The sequence below is a fragment of the Stegostoma tigrinum genome, chromosome 9 (assembly GCF_030684315.1).
Source record: "Stegostoma tigrinum isolate sSteTig4 chromosome 9, sSteTig4.hap1, whole genome shotgun sequence".
Lineage (NCBI taxonomy): Eukaryota > Metazoa > Chordata > Chondrichthyes > Orectolobiformes > Stegostomatidae > Stegostoma > Stegostoma tigrinum.
Window position 1 is genome coordinate 27,778,755 of NC_081362.1, and position 12,291 is coordinate 27,791,045.

At 42.0% G+C, this 12,291-nt stretch overlaps 1 protein-coding gene across 10 annotated transcripts in view; it reads right to left on the minus strand.

Moving 5' to 3' along the window:
* LOC125455082 (zinc finger protein 664-like) overlaps positions 1-12,291 on the minus strand; it is an 82,674-nt gene that overhangs the window by 44,290 nt on the left and 26,093 nt on the right. For 2 of the 10 annotated variants that reach the window (XR_009446137.1, XR_009446135.1), the window contains one exon: positions 8,152-9,391. The exons of 5 other annotated variants lie outside the window; for them this stretch is intronic. The gene's annotated coding sequence lies outside the window, so the exon portion shown is untranslated. 3 more of the 10 variants (XR_009446139.1, XR_009446136.1, XR_009446138.1) reach the window with 2 other exon arrangements.

Here is a 12,291-nt window from a genome sequence, read left to right on the forward strand (position 1 = left end):
CCAGACATCCTATATAAATCTAGTCCCATTTATCAGCATTTGGCCCATATCCCTCTAAACCCTTCCTATTCATGTACCCATCCAGATGACTTTTAAATGCGGTTTTTGACTTCCTTAATGAATGGCTAAGTTTGTTTGCAGATGTTTTACCAACACAAAGTTGAGAGGGTTGGATTATGAATAGACTGGGATTATACTCATTGGAATTCAGAAGAATGAGGGGAGATCTTATAGAAACAAATCAGATCATGAAGGGAATAGATAAGGTGGAGGCAGGGAGGTTGCTTCCACCAGCAGGTGAAACTAGGACTAGAGGATATCGCCTCAAAATAAAGGAAAGCAGATGTAGGACTGAGGTCAGGAGGAACTTCTTCACCCAAAGGGTTGTGAATCTGTGGAATTCCCTGCTGTGAAGCTACTTTGCTGAAGGTGTGTAAGGCAAGGCTAGATGCATTTTTGAACAGTAAAGGAATTAAGGATTACGGTGAATGAGCAGGTATGTGGAGCTGAGTCTCAAAAAGATCAGCCATGATCTTATTAAATAGCAGGGCAGGCTCGAGGGGCCAGGTGGCCTATTCCTGCTCCTAGTTCTTATGTCCTAAAGGAAGAGTGCTAAATTGGGGGAAGGCCAACTATGGCAAAATTGGGCAGGAGCTGGGGAATGTGGATTGGGAGCAGCCATTTGAGGGTAAATCCACATTTGATATATGGGAGGCTTTTAAAGAGAAGTTGATTAGAGTGCAAGACAGACATGTCCCTGTGAAAATGAGGGATAGAAAGGGCAACCATGGATGACAGGTGAAATTGAAAGACTAACAAAGAGGAAAAAAGGAAACATACATAAGGTCTAGGCAGCTGAAAACAGATGAAGCTTTGGAAGAGAAAACGAGTGAGACTCTTAACGAGTACTTTGTCAGTATTCACTGAAGAGAGGGACATGACGGATGTTGAGGTTAGGGTTAGATGTTTGATTATGCTAGGTCAGGTCAGCATAAGGCGGCGGGGCGGTGTAGTGTGGAGTGTTGGACATCCTAAAAGTCTTTAGGATGGACAAGTCCCCAGGTCTGGATGGGATCTATCCCAGGTTACTGAGGGAAGCGAGACAGGAAATAGCTGGGGCCTTAACATATCTTTGCAGCATCCTTGGGCACGGGTGAGGTCCTGGAGGACGGGAGAATTTCTAAGTTCTCCCCTTGTTTAAGGAGAGTAGCAAGGATAATCCAGGTAATTCTCAACCAGTGAGACTGACATCAATGGTGGGGAAGCTGCTGGAGAAGATATTGAGGGATGGGATCTGTTTACATTTGCAAGAAAATGGGCTTATTAATGATAGGCAGCATGGTTTTGTGCAGGGAAGGCCATGTCTTACCAACTTGGGAGAATTCTTTGAGGAAGTGACAAAGTTGATTGATGAGAGAAGGGCTGTAGATGTCATATACGTGGACTTCAGTAAGGCACTTGACAAGGTTCCCCATGGTAGGCTGATGGAGAAGATGAATTCGCATGGGGACCAGGGTGTACCAGCTAGATAGATAGAGAAACAACAGACAGACAGTTGTTGTGGAAAGGATTATCTCAAAATGGAGAATTGTGACCAGTGGTGCTCACAGGGATCTGCGTTGGGACCACTGTTGTTTGTGATATATATAAATGATCTGGAGGAAGGTATAAAAACAAAGTTGCTGGAAAAGCTCAGCAGGTCTGGCAGCATCCATGGAGGAGAAAGTGTTCATGTTTCGGGTCCAGTGACCCTTCCTCAGAACTGTGGGGTCCCAACCCGAAACGCCAACCTTTCCTGCTCGGCCTAATGTGTTCATCCAGCTTCACACCGTGTTATCTCAGATTCTCCAGGATCAACAGTTCCTACTACCTCTGGCACTGAGACAGAATGTGTTTTGTCAGAAGTAGTAGGCAGTCTTAGTAAGAGCGGTCAATTAGCTCAGGGTCAAACAAGATGGCACAACTGTCGATTCTGCTTCAACCTATGATTGAAATATGCTAGAGTCTACCTTCCTGACACATGTAAATTGGACATTAGTTGATTGAATAATCTAAATCTCACACTGAAATATTCACATATTTTTAAGTGAGCCACTGGGATGCCCAGTAGTCCAGATCAATTACATCCCAGCTCTGTCACCTGTTCTGAGTATAAAGGTTCTGAAGAACAATAGATTTCAGCTCCAAATCATTATAATGTACCATCACTCAACATGTAAACTACTTGTATCATTCAATTAGAACTGCTCTTTTGGTACTGAAATAATTACTGCACTTTTGCCAAATCCAGCAGTGAACAATTACAATCATTAGATGCCCGTCTGAACACAAAGTACAATTGGAGTTCTCCCTGTAATACATGTATCTTTTAACTAAAATACTCCACCTGACAGTTTATGGAAATAGTTTATAGAAACTCTTGGTAAAGATGTTTAAATTTATTTATTACTCATTTCCGTTTTACTTTGGTGCTTAGTTGTGAGAAGTACAAGTACAGATTTATTTCATTTTTGTTTACTTCATACTTCAGTATTATTTTACAATTTAACCACTTCTTTCCAAGCTTCTGTAACCAATCCCCGTTATTCATTCTCATTACCTGGGGGAAATCAACCTACTTGCTTTGCTCAAATCTTTGCATTTATTTAACAGTTTCCAAATTGCAAACTGACCATTGCATTACAAAGCTTCAGCATAAGCAACTTCAGTTACTCTGCTCATTTTACAAATTCTAGCCTTCTATCTTTTAATATAACTCAGTTTCTCAATTTTCCATTTAGCCTTCTTTTTATGTGTGGACTTCGTTTCTGTTCTGCAGCAATTTTCTTTTTCTCCAGATTAGTTACCTGAAGAAACAGAAACTGCATTGCCCCAGAACAAGATAATAAAATGTGAGGCTGGATGAACACAGCAGGCCAAGCAGCATCTCAGGAGCACAAAAGCTGACGTTTCTGCCCTAGACCCTTCATCAGAGAGGGGGATGGGGAGAGGGAACTGGAATAAATAGGGAGAGAGGGGGAGGCGGACCGAAGATGGAGAGTAAAGAAGATAGGTGGAGAGAGTATAGGTGGGGAGGTAGGGAGGGGATAGGTCAGTCCAGGGAAGACGGACAGGTCAAGGAGGTGGGATGAGGTCAGTAGGTAGATGGGGGTGCGGCTTGGGGTGGGAGGAAGGGATGGGTGAGAGGAAGAACAGGTTAGGGAGGCAGAGACAGGTTGGACTGGTTTTGGGATGCAGTGGGTGGGGGGAAGAGCTGGGCTGGTTGTGTGGTGCAGTGGGGGGAGGGGACGAACTGGGGTGGTTTAGGGATGCAGTTGGGGAATAGGAGATTTTGAAACTGGTGAAGTCCACATTGATACCATTAGGCTGCAGGGTTCCCAGGCGGAATATGAGTTGCTGTTCCTGCAACCTTCGGGTGGCATCATTGTGGCACTGCAGGAGGCCCATGATGGACGTGTCATCTAAAGAATGGGAGGGGGGGGAGTGGAAATGGTTTGCGACTGGGAGGTGCAGTTGTTTGTTGCGAACTGAGCGGAGGTGTTCTGCAAAGCGGTCCCCAAGCCTCCGCTTGGTTTCCCCAATGTAGAGGGAGCCACACCGGGTACAGTGGATGCAGTATACCACATTAAGCAGAGGTTCACCTGCACATCTGCCAATGTGGAATGTCATCTTGGGGCCTGGGATAGGGGTGAGGGAGGAGGTGTGCCCCTGCACATCTGCCAATGTGGTATACTGCATCCACTGTACCCGGTGTGGCTTCCTCTACATTGGGGAAACCAAGCGGAGGCTTGGGGACCGCTTTGCAGAACACCTCCACTCAGTTCGCAACAAACAACTGCACCTCTCAGTCACAAACCATTTCCACTCCCCCTCCCATTCTTTGGATGACACGTCCATCATGGGCCTCCTGCAGTGCTACAATGATGCCACCCGAAGGTTGCAGGAACAGCAACTCATATTCCGCCTGGGAACCCTGCAGCCTAATGGTATCAATGTGGACTTCACCAGTTTCAAAATCTCCTATTCCCCAACTGCATCCCTAAACCAGCCCAGTTCGTCCCCTCCCCCCACTGCACCACACAACCAGCCCAGCTCTTCCCCCCCACCCACTGCATCCCAAAACCAGTCCAACCTGTCTCTGCCTCCCTAACCTGTTCTTCCTCTCACCCATCCCTTCCTCCCACCCCAAGCCGCACCCCCATCTACCTACTGACCTCATCCCACCTCCTTGACCTGTCCGTCTTCCCTGGACTGACCTATCCCCTCCCTACCTCCCCACCTATACTCTCTCCACCTATCTTCTTTACTCTCCATCTTCGGTCCGCCTCCCCCTCTCTCCCTATTTATTCCAGTTCCCTCTCCCCATCCCCCTCTCTGATGAAGGGTCTAGGGCAGAAACGTCAGCTTTTGTGCTCCTGAGATGCTGCTTGGCCTGCTGTGTTCATCCAGCCTCACATTTTATTATCTTGGAATTCTCCAGCATCTGCAGTTCCCATTATCTCTTGCCCCAGAACAAGCCTATTTCCAACCCTTCCTCAACTGCTTATGAAACTGTCACTTGGTGCCTGTTGCCTCTAAACTTGAAAAATCTGCGAGCACTGCTGGCTGCCTCCCTCCCACATCTTGCTTCAAAGGATAAATACATCCAAAATTCTGTTGCTTGTGCTTTAAATTTGGAGCAAGTCCTTTACTGGATCCTGGTTAAACCAGGTCATGAGTTTAAACTTTGCATCCTTATTTTCAGCCCCTGGTTGTTATGCCTCCCTATCTCTCACCTATTCCAGTCCCATATTTCACATCAGAAAGAAATATAATACAGTCTTTTCAGTTTTCCTGATTTTAATCATCTTTGAAAGACATACCGCCAGCTGCTGAGGTCAGAACATCCAGCATCCCCGCCCAGATGTTGAACTTCTCTTTCTCCCTTTAAGATGCTACTTAAAAATCTAACTCTGGCCAAGTGTTTTTGCCATCAAGCCATATGTGGATTAATATAAAATTTTGTCTGATAATGTTCCTGTGAGACTGTGAGAAGTACTATGATGTTAATGCAACCATAATAATGCAAATTATTCCTTTTACTTCCTCAGAAGATGTGACAGAATGGTTAAGTGGTTAGGAGGGCAAAATAACTCAAAGGCTGTATGGGTCAGATTTTGTCTGAACAATAAACACATTTCACATGTCATCTTTATCAGACGATCATCCAACTCCAACAACTCAACAGTTGTCTGTACATTATATCCTTTCTTGATCCTGCAATACTTGAGATTTCATTTGTTGAAATAACAAACTGCTATATTTAGCAATGAGGTCAGCAGAGGAAGGATATCGAGTCCAGTTCTAGCTTAATGCAACAGAGAACCATTCCTATGTGCGTGCTCCACTAATTTTAACTTTCTCAGCCCATTGCCAGAATTACACAGACTTTTTTTTGATTCTCCAAGTCTTTATCACAAAGACACTGAGGCAGAAACCAGTTTCCCCATGTGAGGTTCTGTAAGCTGTAGCAAGATGAATTGTAGTACAGTTCAAGGCTCACAGAAGCTACACAATGATGCACAGTATTTAAGATTCACCAGCTTAGTCCATCATGCATTGGGACCCTGAGAAAAACATGCCTTTTGTTTCCCCTCAAAATTGAACAGTTTGTCTTGAAAACTGACTTATTGCCATGCAAAGAGAGACAACATCATCTCTCTAAAATGGAGTTGAGTGCTAAGGAGAAATAGCAGGAAAAGAAAACAACATTGGGGATTATCAAGTCAGCCATGATCTTAATGAATAGCAGAGCAGACTCAATGGGCCAAATAGCCTAATTGCCTGATAAATTGATTAGAATTTTTTGAGGTGATGACAATCAGGATAAACAAATTGGAAGTTCTGGGTATAATATATTTAGATTTTCACAAGGCAATCATTCAGGTGCCATATATTAGGCTGTTTAATAAGAGTCCGTGGTGATGCAGACATAGTCATAAATCACATGACACCAGCTTATAATCCAACAGGCTTATTTGAAATCACAAGCTTTCGGACCTTTGTCCCTTCATCAGGTGACTTTGTCCCATCCCAGGCCAACACCAGCACCTCCATATCACGATACAGACACGGATAGATGATTAGCTAAATAGATTGAGAGTTGGTGCACAGGGGCGTTTTCATGATGGCAACTTGTTAGCCATTGGTGTGCCACAGAGATCAGTACTGGGGCCACCATTATTTGCAACACACTGATTTGGATGAAGAAAACAAATGTGTCATAACAAGTTTGTAGATGACAGAAAAATAGTTGAGAAGGCAAATGTTGAGGATGTCATAATGAGTCTGCAGAGAGAAATAGATAGTTTTAGAAAGTAATGAAAAAAGTTCAGCAGATGAAAAATAATTAGCAAAATGACATTATGCACTTTAACAGGAAGATGAAGAGAAATTTCTTATGAATCTGTGAATTATTTACCACAGACAGCTGGGTCGAGGTTGTGTTATTAAGTAAATTCAGGGCTAAGACAGATTTTTAATAAGGGAATGTGTTACGGGGAAAAGGTAAGAAAACGGAGTCAAGAATAAATCAGCTGAGTCATGATCTACTGAATGGTGGGGCAAACTCAATGGGGCTGGAAGGCCAACTTCTGTACCTAGTCGTATCAGTATGAAGACAATGGAAGCTTATTAAATGGTTTTGAAATAAGTATTAGGAATCTGGAAAGATGCATGTGTGCACATCTCTAAACACTCAGACTTTAAAAGTCCAATTAATAGTTAATAACTAAGCATTCTGGACAATTGCGCATTTAGTTGATCTGAAACAAAAACAAAGACAATCAGACAGTAAGGATCCATCCTGAGATGCTGCTTGGCCTGCTGTGTTCATCCAGCCTCACATTTTATTATCTTGGAATTCTCCAGCATCTGCAGTTCCCATTATCTCAGGATCCATCCTTAGTTTAGCACGTTGGTTGCAATTATACAAGGCATCAACTTTTAGATGTTACAGCTGCAGCTGAGGTAATCCTATCATTTGAAAGACTACTTCATAAAACTGTGACCAGTCGTAGGTTGCACGTTCCTTTTAACCACCTGATATTGCTGTGGTTTATGGCTTGGATGTTGTATGTATTTGTACACAAAAAAGGAGTAACAAAGGCTTTTTGATGGTTAACTGAAAGGGAGTGCTGACTCTCTATGTATTGTTCCTCCAGAAAGGTCCCTGCTTGTTGTAATTTGTGAATACAGCAAGGGTAGCACAGTGTGTAATGTTCACCACTAATGACCCGGGTTCGATTCCACCCTCAGGCGACAGTGTGGCGTTTGCATATTCTCCACATGTCTGTGTGGGTTTCTGCCAGGTGCAATCCGATTTCTCCCCGCAGTCCAAAGATATGCAGGGTAGGGGGATTGCACGTAGTGTCCAGGGATGTGTAAGTTAGGTGAATTAGCAATGCTAAATACAACAATATGATACGTCAATTGGCTGGGACGCTTTTTGGAGAGTAGATGTGGACTTGTTGGGCCAAATGGCTTGTTTGAACACTATGGGGACTCTATAATGATAACTGAACATTCGAGTGTAGCCTCTCTTTTTTAAAGTTCTTAGGCAGAACTCCCAAATTTGTTAGAATGTGAAAAAGCCTGACCAACAATACAGAATTAAACAGAACCACTGACTGGCTTTCTTCTGTGTTGCAACCATTCTATCTGGCATAAGCAGCAATTGCTCAAGTGCCATTTCCTGGCCTTTCCTCATAGGGCTGCACGTTCTTGCTTTTCAGGGAAGTATCCAATTCCCAACTAAATGCTTCAACTGAACCTGCTCACTACACACCTACACCATGCATTTTTAGATCCCAAGCACTTGCTGCATTAATGATTTCCCAATGACTTCTCTTAATTACCATAAAGCGTGCAAGCTCTTGTTCCCGAGCATTCCACCAGTGGAAACATTTTTTTTCTTACAGCTAGGAGGATAAAACTTCCTGATCAGTTGAATTTTAACAAAAATGTGCTGGAAAGAGATTGGAACTATCTATAAAAGAAAGAAGAAATCTATTTTCCTTTTAGAAACAAAATAAATAATGACACGACCCATTATTAGGTGCAGGTTCTTAGAGAGAAACAAATACTTTATTTGAAACCAGACTAAATGCAAAGTTCTTATCAGGTTGAATGAATGAGACAACTCCAAAATCAGCTTTGTTGTTATTAACAAATTAGCAGCAATGTTGAAAGGGAAAAGAGAAACCCACAGTTAAGAGTAAATATCTCCTAAGTGCAAGGATGAAGCAAAACAAGTAGACCATTTTCAATCCAAGGAAAATTGACCAAAAGAATTCTCACCTTCTAAACAAATGTATGGAGAGTAAAAGGGAAAGAAGTGTGAAAGAGAACAAAGAATAAAAACTGAGTCATAAAAGTTAACCAGAATACTGAACAAAGCACATAGCATAGCTGGCAATCAACAAGAGTTTTCAAACTTCAGCACCAAAAAACAGAAATTGCTAGCAAAATTCAGCAGCTCTGGCAGCACCTGGTAGAAGAAAGCAGAGTTAACATTTTGAGTTGAGTGACTCTTCCTCAGAACTCCTGATGAAGAGTCACTGGAATGAACATTAACTCTGCATTCTCTCTGCAAGATGCTGCCAGACCTGAGTTTTGCTAGCAATTTCTGTTTCTATTTCAGAATCTCCAGCTCTTTGTTTTATTCCAAGATATTCAGTATTAGTGTTGGGCAGGATTTCTGACTCAAGCTATTATCACGAGCACGTAAAATGGGAATGGCCACATCATTTGCAGAATTGGATTTGAATGAAATTACAGAAGCTATTTATTTTAGATTTTTTCTGTCATCTTGATCAAATTAGTGTTACAGGTTGTTTTCCATCATGCAAATTCCCAACCATGATTGGTCCAAATCAATCACAGCATGCCTTCACGATTCAGCTCTGTTGTTATATGTGAATGAACTGACATGAACAACTCTGAAGCATCAGATGTCTAAGTCAGAGGATTAACAGACAAACATCCCCTTCGTACACAGTATTTTAACAGTTTTCTGGAATCATCTTATCTCCATCCCAGTAAAAATTTAGAGGCAATAGTTGCAACTTGCATCTTTCAAAACAGCATCAAATGCAGTTTTTAAAACTTTTGCAGCTTTGTTTTCAGCATATTGAAAATAATTATTGCCCTGAATGCAATGTCAAATGATGTACATGCAATGAATTTATTTACAGCAAGGCCAGTTAAATAGTTTGAGTAACGTATCCATGTATGATCCAACGGACATCTTCATTGCAGAGCACTTGGGAATTGTCCTGTAAAAGTTCTTTATTTGGTCCTGTGGCCGATTGAACTTACAGGGTGTGAAGGCAATTGTAGAGAATAATGACCCCTAAAATGTAAACTGTGGGTTATAATTTCAACTCCAAAAAAGAACTGCAAGTATTTAATTGTACTGACTGGGATAGAACTCAATCTGAACACAGATGGAAGAACTAACTTGCACCCGTGAAGAATAATTATTTCACAGCTTGAGAGCAGATCTTTACTGGGTTGCGGAAATCAGGTTTTTATGAGTACATATAAAGAAAAAGCGTTGTCTGCTGACACTCGAACTGCTGGGCAACTGTGCATGTGCATGATTCCACATCCCATACATCATTACTTCATATGTGAATTCCACGTGGCTTGAATGCACAAAATAAGTGCAATGCTGAAATGCAAACCAGATGCATGGGTAGGGTGAGATGGGCCTGTGGTTAGGGCTGAGGTTGGACGACGAAATATGAAGGGCACTGGAGGGGAGGACCCATACCTTCCAATCCTCCCCTCTCTCCTTTCACCACCACCACCCTCACACTAAGAGCTTTCACCATGTCCTCAAAACAACAGAATGCCAAACTTCAGACAAGCAAAAGAGATAACAAGGTGTGGAGCTGGATGAACACAGCAGGTCAAGCAGCAGAGGAGCACAAAGGTTGATGTTTCAGGCCTAGACCCTTCTTCAGAAATGGGGTCCAGGCCCAAAACATCAGTGTTCCTGCTCCTCTGATGCTGCTTGGCCTGCTGTGATCATCCAGCTCTGCACCTGGTTACCTCAGATTCTCCAGCATCTGCAGTTCTCTCTATCTCTTCAAACAAGCATAGCTTTTTGTTAAGGCAGTGTTCATTAATACCTGCACTTGCTGTCAACTGTGCATGGGTGACAAGGAGGGGCCCACCTACCAGTTCTCTATCAATGGTCCCCTCTCACCACGCAGGTCTGCATCTCTTCTTCACTCACTCACCAGCACAACACGATCTTCACAAGGCAGCAACGCCTAAAACGATTCATACATGTGCATACACTGGTGTCAGTGAACATGGCCTTTCAATATAATCAAGCTGCTTGGACATTTTGACATATTTCTAGCCATCATGTCCTGATGCAGGCCTTCAATGTGGATACCCTAACTTAGAAGTGGGAAACCAAAACCATTTATCGTGAAAAGGGGATTAACTGACATTTGATTCACTAGCTAAGTTTTTGCCATGGAGAAAACAATAGGGTCCCAAGCTCCTGGGTAACTCAAAAAGGCACATGTCTGAACATGTTTCACTTAATTGCAGAAAATAGGTTCATACGAGCATAATGTTACTTACACTAGTATAATCCATGTCTTAAGCTGAACCGATTATCTTTCACTAGCTTTGAGCATAGATGTCAATAATGCTACATTAATTTCCTGAGTTGATGTTCCTTTAAAAGTATGCAGTCAGGACACTATATTGTATAAATTGCAAATCCATTTTCCACATCCGGTTTCATCTGTGCTTTCTTCATTAATCGATGGTCTACTTCATAACAATATTATTTCACTGGATGCTATATCAATGCCAATAAAATGGTGGAGTCAAGCTATTGTAGAAGCAATAACCACTCTTTGCAAAAACTTTATTGTGATATTATCCCCAAAGCTGAAACTGGTCAAATTCTCATTGTTTAACTTTGTCTGATCTTTCTTTATTCAGAATCAAGGTAGCATTTTAGTCATTTTGTTCCATGAATGAGAGAGATGCACCCACTGTCAAATACTGTACAACTAAAAGACTCTTCAACCCATTGAATGTATTAGTTGCCACCAATTTGTGGTCATTGCAATGCTCCTTCATGTTTGATTTTTGAACATTTATTAAATTTGGCCAGCTCATGGCATAGTGGTACTTTGAATTGCACCCAAAACATCAGCTAATTGCACCCTGAGCATTTGTGATTTACTGGTTTCCTGTCAATCTCAATTTCTTTGCTTCTCTAATATCGATAGTATTTGTTTCCTCAATTCTATTGGGTACAGCCCTTGTTTTTTCTAGTGTTGCCTGCATCCTGTATCTAGACTTGTTAAGGGGCGAATTCTCAGAAAGGATGGGTTACCATTTTATAATTTTAATTCAACAATATTCTTCGAATCAAAGAAAATTGTACAGAATTCAACTTCACACTTGGCAAGTTTTATTTCAGTGAGCCACACTTCTCAAAACTCTCAACCCACTGATTACTAGCTCTCCAGATTTATACAGCCAATTCAGACCCAATTAGCTGAGTTACTGTGTCCATTCCATTAGGTCTTGGGCATTCCCTCAGAGGATAATATTCAGAATCAAAATCAAGCTTATAGTGGAAACTTGCATTTACGAACCCCATTAAATGCAATGTGCTGTTTTGTTTGAGTAACTTGGGCTTGTTGACAGTCATTGGGTGTGAGTAAGATTGGAGAGGGTCATCAATGAGGAAGAGAGCTATTGATTTGGGGATAGAAAATATTGAATAGGGCAGAGGGCTTTTGAAGTGGAGAGAATAATGATTTGAGGGAGAAAGTGGCATTAAGCATTAAAAACAGTATATGTGCTATTATTACAGTATGATTATCAGACCTCACTATACTGTTTCCTCCACTGTGTTGGAATAAAGTTGGAGTAAGCCATTTAAGCTTGTTAAGCCATTAGGCAAGATCATGGCTGCTGTGGTTGCATTCTCAATTCCGCTCATCCTGTCTGTGTCCCATGACCCTTGTCTCCAATCCCAGCAGTTCAATTAGGTTACTTTCAGAGACGAAAGAGTCAGGTTTATTTCACCTCCGAGTTGTCAACCAATTTGTACTTGTTTTGGGTTCCACCTGAAAGCTACGCAGTATGAACTAGTGTCATTACATAAGTAACTGGAATGCATTTCGTGCCTTTTTAAAAAAGGAAACTATTTACATCAAATGCGTCTGGTGTCGTCTTTTTCTACAGATCCCTCTCGTATGCAATTAG